A 16,871-nucleotide genomic window follows, 5' to 3' on the forward strand; every position below is an offset into this window, starting at 1 on the left:
GGAAGAACACGGATCCAGAAGAACCATCGGTGAAATAGTACAATCAAAACCCGAGGAAAGTAGATCTGCTACCAGTGAGTAGATCCACGTTTCTTCATTGGCGCCATCCACTGTTACAAACGGCCATCAGATCTCATCAGATCTACATAAAAAAAATCAATCACCAAGGTTTCTGGCGTTCGTAACGCTGATCAAGCTCTGGAGGATATTGAACGTGAGGGTGTCAATGAGGGACAGCAGTTTCTGAGGGTGCCGCGTGATTCTACGCGCGCCACCAGTAACCGTCCCTTCATCACAACCCCTCACGGCCAGACTGAAACTCCTCCAGACGATCTCACGTTACAAAATCTTGCCGGCGCGAAACTGAAAGGACCAATGGGTCCAGAAGAAGAAACAAATGATCCGAATGAATGGCTCATAAACGAGCAGCGGCGTCTAATGGAAAAGTACAATGAAATGGTCAAACAGAAAAAGGCTAGCCGACCAAACACAAAGGCAAGCGTTTGATAAGCAGACTACAAAAAGGCCGCACGCGCAGGAAGACGGACATTATGTTCACACTGCACACACTTAGTTCAGTGATGAAGAAGTCCATAGCATGAGAAAGACGCGAGATACTCATGCAGGAGGCTCACAACTCCGCGCGCCTGTGAACATGGCGCCTGGAGCCAGAGCAGATCTGGATCTGCACATGCCGTACAGCCCGCCAGTGGGGGGCAAGTGGACGTAACCACGCCGTACAGGCCGGCCATCTTAGTGAAGCACTCAAAATTTACTGAGCGCATCGCTAAGGCCCCCATCCAGCACAAGACCAAGATGCCAAGTGGTCTGGGCAAATATGATGGCACAACAGATCCAGATGACTTTTTGCAAGGTTTCTATAACACGGGAAACCTAGAGAGCTGGACGATGCCAACATGGTGTCACATGTTTGCCCGCTGCCTTACGGGCGCGGCGCGTGTCTGGTTCGAGAGCTTGCCGACTGGGCAAATTGATGGGTTCGAGGAACTATTGGAAAAGTTCCAAGCCCACTTCGTACAGCAGCGCAGACACACGCGCGATCCTGATGACATCATGCACTGCGTGCGCAGGAATGATGAAACGATTGAGGACTACATCACTCGTTTCAATCAGGAGTCTCTGGCAATCGGGGGTATAACTGAGCAACTCCTGCGCGTGGCTTTTATACAAGGCGCGCGCAGTGATCAACTCCGCCGAGCTCTCGTAAGCAGAGATGGTATGCCCACCACTTGGGCAAAACTAATGGAAGCATCGCGAGTCTTCGCGAGAAATGAAAAGCAGATTGCCCAAGATAGGGCAAGAGAAAGAGCGCATCAGGCTGAATCACCGCGCAGCAAAGAGAAGAGGGCCAAACAGAACTCTGTATGGTCCAGGTTGCAACCAACAAGTTTTTCTTCCGCAGAAAAGCAAACGCAACCAAGCTCACCCCAGCCCCAAAAAGATGTTCGTAATCGCGGGGAGGGTGACAAGAGGGAGGGCGGCAGAGATCCTAGCAGACCTCTGCCAAGAATATGGACTCCCCTCACTAAAACACCTTCACAGGTGTTAAGTACTGAGAATGTCCAATTCAAGCCCCCCAAGCAACTACACTACAAGGGACCGCAAAACAGTGGCAAATATTGTGAATTTCACAGGTCCCCGGGCCACAACACCGACGCATGCCATCATTTAAAGGATGCGATCGAGAAGGATGTAAAATCAGGCAGGCTGGCTCACTTGGTGAAAAACCCAAGAATAGAGGATGAGCAACTGGAAGGAGCCTCTGCCAGCAAGAAATACAAAAGAATCTGTGTGGCTGAGGGGGGACGACAAGGGCAGACGTCAAAAAAGAGAAGCGCGCAAATCCACGGAGATTGGCGCGAGCAGCAAGTTATCTTCCCAAGAATCAGGGGAGGCCCTTCAATCAGCAGCCCTCTCGTCATCACCACACACATTGCTCATTACGAAGTGTCAAAGGTCCTGGTGGACACTGGAAGCGAATCTGACATTATGTATGAGCAATGTTTCAGAAAGTTAGACCAGGCAGACCAAGCGCGGCTCGAGATGGTGAACGCACCAATTTGTGGTGTTTCAAATGAAATCATCCATCCCCTAGGTCAAATTCAGTTTGAACTAACTATGGAGGATGATGAGCACAAGCGAGCCGAAGTTGTCAACTTCTTGGTCTTGCCCACCACGTCATGCCACAATATGATCCTGGGTAGGGGAACGATTGCCCAATTTAATGCTGTACCGTCGCCAGCGCACGGCGCATTGGGGTTCCCTACACCAACAGGCGTAACATTTGTTTACCGCGATCATTTGTGCGCAGTGACAAGTACGCCGCGGGAAGGGAGAATGAAACTTCCAATGGCGGACAATGCGCCAGAGAAGTGGATTTTAAACCCAAAATTCCCAGAGCAAACGGTCACAATTGGCGCTACCATTTCAGACGAAACGAGATTGAGAATGAAAAGGTTGCTCACAAAATACACGTCGGTCTTCGCGTGGCAACACTCCGATATGACTGGGGTCCCGCGAGACTTGGCGCAACATTCTCTTAACACGTTCAAGTCGGTGGAGCCAATTGCTCAGAAAAAGAGAATCATGGGGGATGAAAAGGCGAAGGCCATGAATGAGCAAGTTGAGGACCTGTTGCGCGCAAACATCATCCGCCCGATCCGATACCAGACGTGGGTAGCCAATCCTGTGATGGTAAAGAAAAGCAACGGGTCATGGAGGATGTGTATTGACTTCAAGGACCTCAACAAAGCATGTCCGAAAGACTGTTACCCCCTCCCAAACATCGACGCAAAGGTGGACTCCGTGGCGCCATTCAAGCTCAAATGTTTCCTGGATGCCTACAAAGGCTATCACCAGATTCAAATGGCGCCACAAGACGAAGACAAGACTGCCTTCAGAACCGACAAGGGTGTTTTTTGTTACACAAAAATGCCCTTTGGTTTAAAGAATGCGGGCGCCACTTATCAGAGACTTATGGTTTCGGTTTTCAGTGAACAAATCGGAAGAAATCTAGAAGTCTACGTTGATGATTTGGTGATCAAGAGCAGGGAGGAGAGACAAATGCTCAAAGACATCGAGGAAACTCTTCAGCGCTTAACGGAAGTCAACATGAAGCTCAACCCGAGCAAATGTACTTTCGGCGCGGAAGAGGGGAAATTTCTTGGTGTAATGGTCACTAAGGATGGTTTCAAGGTGAACCCTGAAAAGGTGGAAGCCATCCTTGACATGCCTTCACCATCCACCATGAAGGAGGTTCAGAAGCTGAATGGTAGATTGGTGTCAATCAACAGGTTCCTAGCGAACCACGCCAGCAAATCTACCCCATTCGTTAACACTTTGAGGAACTGCTTGAAGAAGAGCCAATTCAAGTGGACGCCTGAGGCTGAGCAAGCATTCAGTGAGATAAAAGAATGTCTCATAAAGCTGCCCGCGCTCACAGCTCCACTTCCTGGCGAAACCCTTACATTGTACTTGTCAGCTGGAGACCGCGCCATCGGCGCAGTATTATTGGTGGATCGCAAGGGGATCCAAACGCCAATATACTATGTGAGTCGGGTGCTGACAGACCCTGAGACGCGCTATTCCATCATGGAAAAGTTAGTTTTGTCACTAACACACGCGTCGCGAAAGCTTCATAGATACTTCAATGGTCATCCTATTGAAGTTCTGACAGGTTACAACATCCAGCAAGTCTTGCGACGCCCCGCGCTCTCCGGAAGGCTGACAAAGTGGGCGCTGGAATCAGGTGAACACACGATCACCTATAAGCCCCGTCCAGCAATAAAGGGTCAAGTTTTAGCGGATTTCATCACGGAAATCCCAGAGGGAAAGATTGAAGAAGCTCAGCGCGAGGTAGACCCTCCGCGAGCAAATGATGAAGAAGATGTTTGGAGGCTATTCACTGATGGAGCCTCCAACAGCGAAGGGTCCGGCGCAGGCCTCAAACTGGTGGACCCTGATAATCATGAATATACTTATGCCATTAGGTTGGACTTCAAGAGTACCAACAACGAGGCTGAGTATGAAGCCCTGCTGGCTGGTCTGCGCATTGCGCGCAAGTTTGGAGTTAAAAGGCTAGAGGCCCATGTTGATTCTTACTTGGTAGCTGCACAGGTCAATGGCCTTTATGATGCCAAGGAGAACACCATGCCTCTATATCTAGAGCAGGCAAAAAAGCTCGTTGAGCAGTTCGACTTCTTCAAAATCATACACATCTCGCGCAGCGAAAACAAGTCCGCTGACGCGTTGAGTAAGATGGCATCAACTAATTTTGATCACTTTGGCAAAGATGTCAGGGTGGAAGTGATGAGCAACCCGTCAGTGCAAACGCAATCTGTCCTTGTAATTCATACAACCCCTTCATCCTGGATAACTCCAATAATGGAATTCCTGAAGGAGGGGAAGTTACCGGACGATCGCGCACAGGCGAGAAAGATAAGACACAAGGCGCAGAACTATGAACTACTTGATGGTACATTATATCGACGCTCTTATCTTGGACCGCTCATGAAATGCCTGGATGCTGAAGAAGCAAGCTATGTGATTAGGGAGATTCACGAAGGAATCTGCGGAATACACGCTGGCCCGCGCATGGTGGTTGCCAAGGCAATGAGCTCAGGCTACTATTGGCCAGGAATGTACTTGGATGCGCTAAAAGAAATCCAAAAATGCAAGGCATGTCAGAGCTACGCGCCAAACACCATGCGGCCAAAGAACAACTTGATTCCAGTGACCTCCGCATGGCCTTTCCACAAATGGGCCATTGATATTGTGGGGCCCCTGCCGCAAGCGCAAGGGCGAGTGAAATTTTTGGTAGTGGCGGTAGACTATTTCACAAAATGGGTTGAGGCCAAGCCACTAGCAAAAATCACAGCTGAGGCGATGAAGCAATTTATCTGGAGCCACATCATTTGCCGTTTTGGCCTTCCTATGGAAATTGTGAGCGACAATGGCAAACAATTCACTGACAGGAAGATATCCAGCTGGCTCAAAGAATTGCACATCAACCAAATCTTCACTTCGGTCTACCACCCTCAGGGGAATGGCCAAGTGGAGCGCGCGAATCAAAGTTTGTTAAATGGGCTGAAGAAAAGGTTGGAGGGAGAATCCCATTCTTGGGTCGAAGAGTTACCTAATGTCCTGTGGGCGCACAGGACATTAAGCAAAACTAGCAATGGCGAATCCCCGTTCAGCCTAACCTATGGGACAGAGGCTATGATCCCAGCAGAAATTGGATGCCCATCCCATAGGGTACTCATGATGAGCAAGACTGATAACGAGCGCCAAAGAAGATTGGACCTCAACTTGCTTGAAGGGCGCAGAGAAGCGGCTATCATCAATGAAGCCAAATACAAGAAAAAGCTGGAAAAATATTATAATCAGCGCGTTAAAGAGTGCCACTTCAAGAAAAATGATTTTGTCCTTCGAAACAATGAAGCTAGCCGCGCAATACCCCCGGGAAAAATGTCCCCCAATTGGGAAGGACCTTATCAAATCTCAGAAGAATTGGGGAAAGGCGCGTACACTTTAAAAGATTTGAATGGAAAAAAGATACCGCGCGCGTGGAACGCAGCACAGCTTAGAAAATGCTTCATGTAAAAATTCAAATATGTAATCAAGGCTTTTAAGCCATCATGAATGATGATTTGCGCTATCTTTCAATATTTGTTCTATTACCTTTGCATACATGTTTCACACTTCCTTTATTAATTTGGAGCAATATGACAACACTATATTGACTTCAAAACAAAATAAAACGAAGTAAAACATACATGCGCGAGCCTTAGCTCAAACGCGTTAACGAGTCTTAACTCTAAAACGTCAGGGCCTTAGCCCAAACCTACGAGCCTTAGCTCAAACACGTTAACGAGTCTTAACTCTAAAAACGTCAGGGCCTTAGCCCAAAACAAAGAGCCTTAGCTCAAAACATTCACAAACATCCATCTTACATCCCGCGCAGCCTGATCATAAAAATTCCTAAACACAACTAAGGCAAAGTACATGCCAAATCATAGTTGTTAAGGTTTCAGGTCGAGGTCGCGCGCGGAATCATAATGGATATCTGAGTAACACATGCTGACATGTAATGGCTAAAACTCATAATTCCATATAAAAAACGCGCGACAACGACGCGCAAAAAAGGAATAGTGAAAAGTCATCGCGCGTGTCAGCATAAACAAGATACTGCGAAACCACTTACAAAATAGGACTATGGTTAAGTAAATAATTTCCTTAAAACCTTGTTCTTATTTTAACGTGCAAGCATATCTTATATCTATACAAGCAAACATGAAGAGATGAATGGAAATGCGCAAGATGTGAAAAAGGGAAAACAAATTTCATTCCATAGCATTGAAATTTACAAGTGTGATGAGTTACAAATTACAAGTATAACAAAAAACAAAAAAAAAATTAGAAAGATGAAGGGCTTCTCAAGTCTCCACGTCGACGTCAGCCACATCATCACCCTCATCATCTCCCGCAGCATCTGGCGCGGCCCGCTCCTCATCTCCGAACTGACCATAGTCAAGTTCTTCCTCCTCAATGGAGTCTTCTATCACGACGGTGTCAGGAGCAGATTCTTTCGCCGCGCCAGAGCCGCTGGCAGGGGCAACATCCCCCGCGCCACCATCATCGCCACCAGCCCCCTCGCATTCATCGAGCAACTTCTTTAGCGCGCCGAGGTCGGGCTGGTCAGCAAGCGCAGCTATCTGCAAATCATTAGAAAAGTATTGAGTACAAAACACTTGGAACATTAATCAAGAAAAACTCATTAAGGTCAAGGTACCTGCACAAGGATGGGGATGGGAGTATTCATATACTTCTCCCCCACCGCGGCCATGTCCGCGCAGGCCGCGTCGCTCTTGTAAGGGTACTCGGATGGGTTCTTCTTTAACATGCCATATTCATAGCCATCCGTGAACCCTTCAGCTCGACCCACCAGGCGCGCAGCAGCATTGCAGTCCATCACAAGGGCCTGAAACTCGCCAGAATATTTCATCGCCAAAGCGCAACGAGTCATGCCCTGTGACACCAGCCATTGGCGATCCTGCGCGAGGCCAGCAACAGACGTCTCGAGGGCGGGAACCTGGGAGTTTAATAACTCAACAGTTTCCTTGGTCTTTTTTAGCTCCTCTCTATCAGACGCTGCTGCCGCCAAAATTTCTTCTTTCTCCGCCTGCGCAGCATCAAGTGCTTCCCGGCTAGACGCTGCCGTCGCCAAGGCCTCATCTCTATCGGCCTGCGAGGCCGCCAAATACTTCTTCAGGCGCGCAACCTCGCTCTCCAGTGATGATTTCTCAGTGATACTCTGGACGATAGCTTGGTCACGCGCCTCCGCCTCCAGTTCCAAGTCACGCACTCTCCGCGCGTACTTGGCAACTTCGGCCTCCGCCACCTGCTGCTTCTCCCGCGCAGCTTGGAGCTCATGCCCGCGCTTAATAAAGGCGGTGTTGGCACTTGCTCGGTTTTCGCTGAGCTCCGCCTGGAGTTTCTCAGCTCGTGTGCGAGCATCAGAAAGGTTCCAGGCAGCCACCTTAGCCTCTTGCTGGGCTTCCACAAGAGCATCGCGTACTTTAATATAATCACGATGAAGCTCTTGGGAGGCAGCAAAGAAAGCTGACCCAGCGAAAATGTGATCGTTGAGCAAGTCAGCGCGGGTGCGCCCCTTCTGATACCTCCTTTCAGTAGGAGGCACGGCATGAGCCCAGAAGTCCTCGCATACACCCATGGATTGGAAGGAACTGTGTTCGTTAATATTCCATCTCGGGCGGTAAACGTGGTCACCTTCCTGCAAAACACAAGAAATGTTCTAAGTCATAAAAACATACTTATGTGGAAGTACGCGCAGCGGAGCAACAAATTAAAACATACCTGCGGGGATGAAGCAGAAAAGTCAGCGCCAGCCCCACCAGAAGTATGCGCTGCGAAGTCTTGTGGCATCGCAGGGCTGGCACGGACTCCGAAGGAGTCTTCAGCTTGAGCTCCCTCATCCTCCTCATCTTCTTCAATCGGCCTCTTCTCCTGCGACCTGGAGGGCTCCAAACCAGCCTCGCGGAGAGGGCTGCGCGTAGGAGGAGGCGAGGGAGGTCTCGACGCCGCCAGTTCGGCGCGCAACACGGCTTCCTGCTCCTTTGTAATCCCAATAAGGGGAGACTCAGCATTAGCAGGAGCAGGAGCAGAACCAGCGGCGCCGGCAACGGCGCCAGGAGTGTCACCAGCAGCTTCTACGCCAGCTACAACTCCTATGAACAAATCAACAACAAAAAATGGTTTATGATTTGATCAAAACAAAAAATTCAGAAGACAATGGCGCAAAACATACCTTCGCGCAATTCTGTTCGCGCGGCGAACATCGCCATAAAGTTCATTCTACCCTTTTCTGAGGGTAGAACAGGGGACTTCGAAGCAGCCCCGGCGCAGCCTCAGCACCTTGTTGCGCCTGTGGCTGATCTGCTACCGTCGCCGGTCCTGCAAACATTCAAATGCGAAAAGATTTAATAATAATTCAATCAGAATTATGGGTAAGCAAAGTATACCTTTCGCAGGCGCGACACTTCTTCTCTCTTCAGCCGCGCGAAGGGAGGAGGTCACGCCACCATACCTCAAGTGGACAGGAGGTCTGCCCACTTTCACAGGCAGGGAAGCTAAAGAAACCTTGGTGGTAAACACCTGGGTTTCCTCAGGTCCCTTCGTTTGAGCATGGGGAAGAGCGACAGGGGTGTCATCTTTCTTATGTCTCTTACTGCCCCCTGCGCCAGATTTCCCCTTAGCTTTGCGCTTTAGTAGGGGCGCCTCCTCTTCCTCCTCCTCCTCTTCCGCGAGCTCCAGCTCGTAGTTTTCGAGCGCATCTGCAAATACAAGCAACAGAACTGTTAATAAACTTTGGTATTCTAAAGGAATAAGCATAAGTGCGAAGGCTTACCAGGCGCGTCGCTATCAAAGTCAAATTCCAGATCCACAGGGATGAACATGTCATCGAAGCGATCTGGGAAGCACACCTCCCCAGCGCCCAGCGGGACGGAGCCACCCTCCACTTGATCGTCGTAGGCGGCGTGGAAAAACTCCTTGGTTACTGCGCAAAAACAAGACAAATAATATCAGCAAAGGCAAATTTTATTAGCGCGGAAATAAAGCAATGCGATAACTTACGCAAGCCGTCCACTTGGATGACAGGCTCCGCCGCGCGGTCGGCCCACAGCTTACTCATGCCGACCCCCACCAGCGCCTCCTCGCGAATTTTCTTGGCGGGGGATGGTTCGGCGGTCAGTTTCTTAACCCAGGCGCCGGTTGGGTTCTTAATAACATCCGCATCCGCGGGCGCAGAATCGATCGCGCGCATCGTCATGCGGATGGGGATTACACCAGCCCTGATGTAGAAGAACCTCTCAGACCAGTCATGAAGGCTCTTGAATGACACGGTGCTGCACTTAACCTTCTGACTGCGAGGAATAAAGGAGATCCAAGAATCTTGGATCTTGGGCTTGTAAAAAAATTGAAAGCGACAAGGGGTGGGCTCCTCGCGCTGTGATTTGCACATGAACTCGAAATGAGTCATGCGCACAAGTCCAAACGGATGGACTTGGGATATATGTATCCCAAAAAACCGTAACACCGCGCCTACAAACCTTGTCATCGGAAGACGAAGGTTGCAGTGGGTGAAAAAATGGGTGTACAGTGAAATATAGCCGGGAGGCGGGTCCGCCGCCGTCTGCCCGGCCACAGGCAACATGCAGCCAAACACAGGGAGAAAACCCTGTGACGAGATGAGGCTGTCGAGATCGGCCTGCCTCAGTTTGCAGGGGATTTCATTCCACCTTTTCGTGGCCTTGGTCCTCCCTACTTCCTCCGATGTGGTCTCAACAACCCTCTTCCCCTTGCCCTTTTGCTTCAATGTCGACATCACCACAGATTTCACACGGCGTCTTCGAGAGGCAATAGAGGTGATTGAGGGGTTAGAGGAGTCTGAGCTATCAGACATACAATAACAACAGCAACAGATAACAGGGTATTTGGAAGCAATAACCAGAAAATCGGAAAGATAGAAGCTTTGGAGTACACAACAATGAAGATGAAGATAAAAATTTTTCCTAAGGGCCTGCTTTTATAGGCCCAGGAGAGAGAAAAGGGGCAACTGATCGGATTTCACGCGCCCCCACTCGCAGGCATAAGCCAACGAGGGCGCGGCACGTGTCCCTAACACTGTTGAGGGGACATAAAAACGTAACGGACCTGCCACGGAACAGAGACGCGCCCCCACTCGCAGGTGCAAACCAATGCGAGTGCGACACGTGTTCCAGACAGCTGTGCGAGGGGACATGAAAGGCAACTGTAGCACCTCGAGCACACGAAACGTCTGACACGTTTACGGCGCACGTCACCACCAACCAACCACGTGTTTGGACCCTTCGTTTCAACCAAATGGATAGAACTTCGCGCAACGATGGAAACAACCAAGAAAACGACAAAACCCCATTAAAAAGACCAATCAGTAAGTCTAATATCTATCTTACCGCGCTAGCGCGAGATAAGACACACATTAGACTGGGGGGGCTTGAAGAGGTATGTACCCGCCTCAACACCGAGCAAGGCGGGTCAACCCACAAGATAAAGACATTATGAAGGCACAAAGCCAAAACCTATGCGCATGGCGCATACAAAACATGCTCAGGCATCATATGCCCAGGCACCACACATGCTCAGGCATCATATGCCCAGGCACACATATGCTCGCGCATCACATGTGCGCGCGGCGCATCAGCGCGCGGCGCATATCACATGCTCGTGCATATCACATCTGCGCATATAACATCTGGGCGTGAGAATAAAGAGAAGACCTCGCGCATCCTCAGGATTGGCGCATATCACACATGCACGTAATCGACCTCGTCCTTATCCAAATCAGGATTAGGGCAGCCTTGATTGTGCACGTCAGACAACCTTCTAGAAGGTATCTTTTTAAGGAGTAAGAATATGCTGATGTTGACAGCTGCCAAATGAAAGGTCGACAACTCAGCATGACACATGTGCTACCACGTGATTACAACCAACGAGAAAGCGCCAGGTGTCCCAGAGGACACGTGGCGCAGTGCGATTGGAGGAGGCCAACGAGGCTGAGCCCAATCAGTGGAAACCCTAGCACTATAAATACAGCATCAACTCCACTTTGATGGACACATTCATACTCAATCATTGACAGTTACAAGCAGTGATATCACATTCAATCATATTGAATTACATTCACTCACAGTCAGTTAGATACAAACACACAGTCACACAATCATACAGTATTCAGCTATTAAGCAATACTCTCCAGATTCCCTTACTCTCACATTATTATCTTCTCCTACACATACTTATTCTCACGCCGGAGGGTTACCCCAAAAAGGACCCCTCTGTCCCTTTCTGAGGGGTAAGTTAACGGCGTTGTTCATTTTGTAGGTGGAAGAACACGGATCCAGAAGAACCATCGGTGAAATAGTACAATCAAAACCCGAGGAAAGTAGATCTGCTACCAGTGAGTAGATCCACGTTTCTTCAGATACATTAGCAATGGTTAGTACATATAAGTAATATATAACCCCTTTATCATCTCACAGAAAAGGAACTATATTCGAAAGATCGTTCTGCTTCTAATAAACTTTTTAAAATCACATACTAACTTACAACAAATAAAATGGTTAAATTCCTTAAAAATGGTGTGAATTCACACCTTAATCTATACATGTAAATCGCTTACAAATATTCACACCTTAATACCTCGCTAAAATACCTATTTGGTCTCTAATTATCATACTGAGTCAAGCTACTTGAACACCTTAACTTACAACTACACTAGAATATTATAAATGGTACGAAATTTAGGTCCAAAATAATTATTTTAACTTTGATGATCTAATATAGGTTTCATCTTCCTTATAATGTCACATTATATATACACGAAATATGAACTTGTCAAACAAAATATAATACTTGATCAATCTCATTACCTTTTTACAACTTTATGAAAGCTTTAACTTGGTAATTTGTGTGTTGACTACTTGATCTTCTTATCATGACTTCCATTTAAAGCTTCACTAAAAGCATTAAAACATAACTAGTATGGGTAAGTAAGGTCGTCTCCACATGGAATCAGTGGAAAGTGCAAGTAAATGTCATTATTATTAAATATTATTCTAGGCGGACAGTCGATGTCAAGCAGTTTATAAAGATGATTATAAGAAAACACAGTTACTTAGAAAAGTTTGTAAACAATAATGAGAAAACGATTCACTTCAGGTTCAGGTAATGTGATGACCGACTAATCACATATTCATAAGATTAATTGCGTAGTAATTACTAAACCTAACAGTTGGGTTGTGAGGACAAACGATACCCTAACCGAATTGTTGACACAACTGAACTCCGATTTACCCAATTACCAGTTTAAAATATAAAAATCAGTTATAAGCAATGACTAACGATTACTGGTTCAATGACATAAGAGCTAACCCTACATGTGATGAACACAACCAGAAAAGTGATGCAAAGTTTGATAATCAAAATCATAAACTGTTTAAACAATCAATTCGTAATGTAAAACAAGATTAAAAACAATCAATCAAGTTCATACTCATTCAAAACATTGAATCTGATCAAAGTTAGTTTACACAAAACCCTAGCCTAAAGTGAACACAGTGGTTTAGCCTGACATCGGCATCATGAAGGATTCGCTTATCTGATGAGAGAATGAAAGCATGCGATGAACGAACAAACCGGAGGCTTCGGGATGGTGGAAAATCGTCCTAGGGCTTGTACTTGGTTGATGGAATGAAAGATATCTCAAATGGGGGCTGAAAAACTGATTATATCAAAGTTATGGTTATTTTTCCCGTCAGGAGGATCTTAGCGCGTCGCTAACATCCCAGGGGTGAGACTTTCGCGCCGCGTTAAAGACTCAAAATTCTGATGATCTTAGAGATACGCTGACATCACCATCAGGACCCTTTAGCACCGCGCTAAAGGCGCCTGGCATAATTTTCTTTATTTTCTTCATTTATTTTGCATCGGAAACCGTGTCAATCATCATGAGTCTTCTATATCTTCGTTCCAAGCCCGTAATTCATCCCGATAAGCGTCCTTAACGTCAAGTATCCTGAAACACATAAACACGCTTGAAGTACCAAAGTTCACATAATATTTAAACTAAAATTTAACAAAAACTATAATAATATACACGACTTTTGCCCGACCATCATTAATCAAAGCATAGTATAGTATAGTATAGTATAGTATAGTAAAGTATAGTAGTTTAACGAGAACTGACATCATTCAATTAAACCAAAAACATTAAAGAAATGACTAATTAGAATGGATAGTAAAATAGTGAATGTGAATGAGTCGAGTAGTTCGTGAGCTATGCTTGATCAACTCATTAAAAGTCAAATCAACTCAAACACAATCGAGTATGAACCTGGTTAAACCCACTAGACTATTATTCATATAAATATAATACCTTTTACTTAAAATAGTAAAACATATATTACATTATAAAAATAAGTATTTATCAGTATGGAATATACCTGGGTGCCATTCCATCGGAGTGGTCAATCACATGGCAAGTGATGGATGACCTGGCCTTTGGCCTGGGTTCGAATCCTGATGCCGCCTGAATTTTATTGTTTGTTTTCAGACTCGTTCTGGTTAACTCGACTCTCGTGTCTTCAGGCAGGTTAGGGTTGTCGGGCTTTACTAGGAAGGTCCAAGTCAAACTCGGATGCCAGCGTGAATCCGGCTAAGACAACATAGCCTGGCCTGAGTGGGTGGTGGGGCTCCTCTCGTATGAGTTGTGATTACCCTTAACTGAGAAAGTCACCGTTCTAAAAAAAGTATAGAATATACCTAAACAAGTATACAAATATAATTAATATATATATATATATATGTATATATATAGAATAAGGATCCAAATGAAACCCTTTGGAAATTGAGAACTTTGAGAACCATTTTGAGCAACAAAAAAAACCACTAAAAACATTTAAAAAAACCATAAAATGAAAAAAAAAACAAAAATTTTTTAAAAGTAAAAAGAAAAAAAAAAACAAAACTCTTATATTTCATTCTGGTTTCATAAAAAAACACATTGTATTATACATATGTATATAATTTCATTTAATCTCTAACTATGCAATGTACACATATGTATATTATCATTTACCTTAAATTGTAGATTTGTGTATAAAAAAATGTGTATAAAATTTTAAAAATAAGTATTATACATATGTTTATAATTTTGTTAAACCAATATTTTTTTCCAATATTTTTTTATTTTTTATTTTTTTTATAAAACCGGGATGAAAATAAAAATTTTTGGTTTTTTTACTTTTTTTATTTTCGAGTTTTTTTTGTTTTATTTTGTTTTATTTTTTGTTAACAATAGTGTTTTTTGTGGTCTAAAATGGTTTCTTAAAGTTCTCAATTTCAAAATAGTTCTCACATTACACCCCACCTACGGCGGAAATGTCAGGACGCGAACTGATTGCTCACAGTTTTTCAAAGGTACTATCATGCAATATTAAATGTGACAGTATCTATTAGATTTAATAAATAATCATTTACATCAATTTAACCAAAGTACACAAATTAAAATTGAATCAAATAAAACAAAATCCAATATTCTAATTCTTGTATCTTCTTCTCTAGTATGCAACCTAAGTTTTTTTCAAATATAAGCTTGAGAATCATATCACACGATAACCTGCATATGCGTTAAAAATAAATTAGGTTTTGTCAACAAAATGTTGAGTGAGTATAACACCAGAATTGAGACACTATAATAATAATAAGCAAAAGTGCAAACTGTTCCTGTGAGATATACAGTTAAGCCATAGCAGATAACAATCAAACAATCCATAAAGAAAGCAAACCATAAAGAAAGGGCTCAACCAATCCATATAAATGGACATTGGCTACCACGCAAGGACTAAACCGGGTCATAACAATGGACATCGGTTGCCGAAGTAAGCAAGTAGCATTCAAATCAATCAAGTAAGCAAATAGCAAGTTAGGCAAACTGATAAACACACAAGGATAAACAGTTGCGGTTGAGTAATATATAATATAAAAATATTTATGAACGCATATGTCCACAAAACAGTTAAAAATAAGTAAAATAGGGGAGTGAAATACTCACCTTAGCAATTTAGCAAGAGATAATGATTAGGTAAGAAGCGGTAAACGAAGCTCTTCGGGAATGATACCGACGAGAAGTCCTAAGTAACAATAATTGCGAGAAAAATTAAATATGGATTTAACACCAAATCTAAAACTAGATAGATGTTCGGGATTTAACGATCACGAGAGTTCTTGCGAAAGTTATACATTACTTTAATTTATTAGCGGTTTTATTATCATTTTTATTTAACAAAGGTTTATCGTAAATAATATGAGTTTAATTTAAAATACATAAAAAATACTTGAATAAATATTTATAAAACTTTATAGTTTTTATACAAAGAGATTTCAATATAACGATTACGTTAAATATATTTATATATTTTTACTATTAATAAAGATATCTTTTAAATTAATGTTGTAAATAATAGATAATAAATAATAAATAATAATATTCATACAAAATATATACACGAAAACTTGAAGAGATTTAAGGTCAAAAATGTAAACTTTAGTATGTCGGTTTAATGAAACAATATTTATTTAATAGCAAAAAATGTAATTTATCATTTATTAAAATTAATTTTAATAAACCAAAAACAAGAAAAAAATTATCTAAATATCCGGGTGGTCGAGTTCGAACCTGCAATCACCCGGAGCCGAACACACTGTCCATCCATTTGCACCAGCCTAGTCACTTGTTTAAAACATACAAACTAGTAATTAAAAACAAACATATGATAAAACCCAATTGGCTATAAACCCTAAAACTCCTAATTCGATAATCCGTTTATCCTTTGACTAATTAAAGTTAGGGTTTTGCTAAAACGAGTAATGGCGAGCAAGAACATGTATTTAATTACCTGTTTGATTATCGAATTAAGTGCGGACGACGTATAAATGGCCGACGGACAAACCCGGACACGAACAGTACCTTCGGACCATGTTCGAAGCAATTAGATATAGGGTAAAGGTTTGTTTAGATGCGAGAGAGGTGCATTCACGATTAATTGGTTTAAGATCGTCTCTATAGTATATTAACAGTTTTAGGTTAAAGGCGGTTCGTTTATAATAGCAATACGTATCAAATTGATCTTCCTTTCCTAATTAACTTCTCATCTAGGCCGTTTATAGGAAGGAGAATAATATGCACGACTAGATTTTTATTCATGACGAAGATTACGGCTCAAGATAACGAAACGGGTTACGGTTTGGGTCTAGGATACGGGTGAAGAATATGGGTCATGGGTTTGAGTATGATTATAATATAATAACTAAATTAAATATCAGATTTTGCTTATAGCTCCCTGAACTTTGGAGATGGAAACAAAAGAATGTTAAATTATAGTCTAGGGTTAAATTGCCTAACTTTAAAAGTTATATACATTTTATATAATTAATTAAGTAATAATATAATAATAGTTAAGTAACTTGATAAACGAAATAAAATTTCCCGAGCATCAAAAAGGGTCGAGTTATAATATAAATATCAACTTTGGAAAGTCCGAGTTGTTACACACATGATCTTAATCCTCTATATATATATATGTATATATATAAACTCAATTTAACATTAATTTTTCATAAAAAAATCATATATGTATATATATATACACACACTCATCCTTCTTCCCATCATCTTTGAAACTATTCTTCCCGTACTTCTTCATAAAGTTGGTTGCTTAATGAACGGCCAT

The sequence above is a fragment of the Bidens hawaiensis genome, unplaced genomic scaffold (genome assembly GCF_021521415.1).
Source record: "Bidens hawaiensis isolate Kalapana, Puna unplaced genomic scaffold, B.hawaiensis_p1.1 tig00002935_1, whole genome shotgun sequence".
NCBI lineage: Eukaryota > Viridiplantae > Streptophyta > Magnoliopsida > Asterales > Asteraceae > Bidens > Bidens hawaiensis.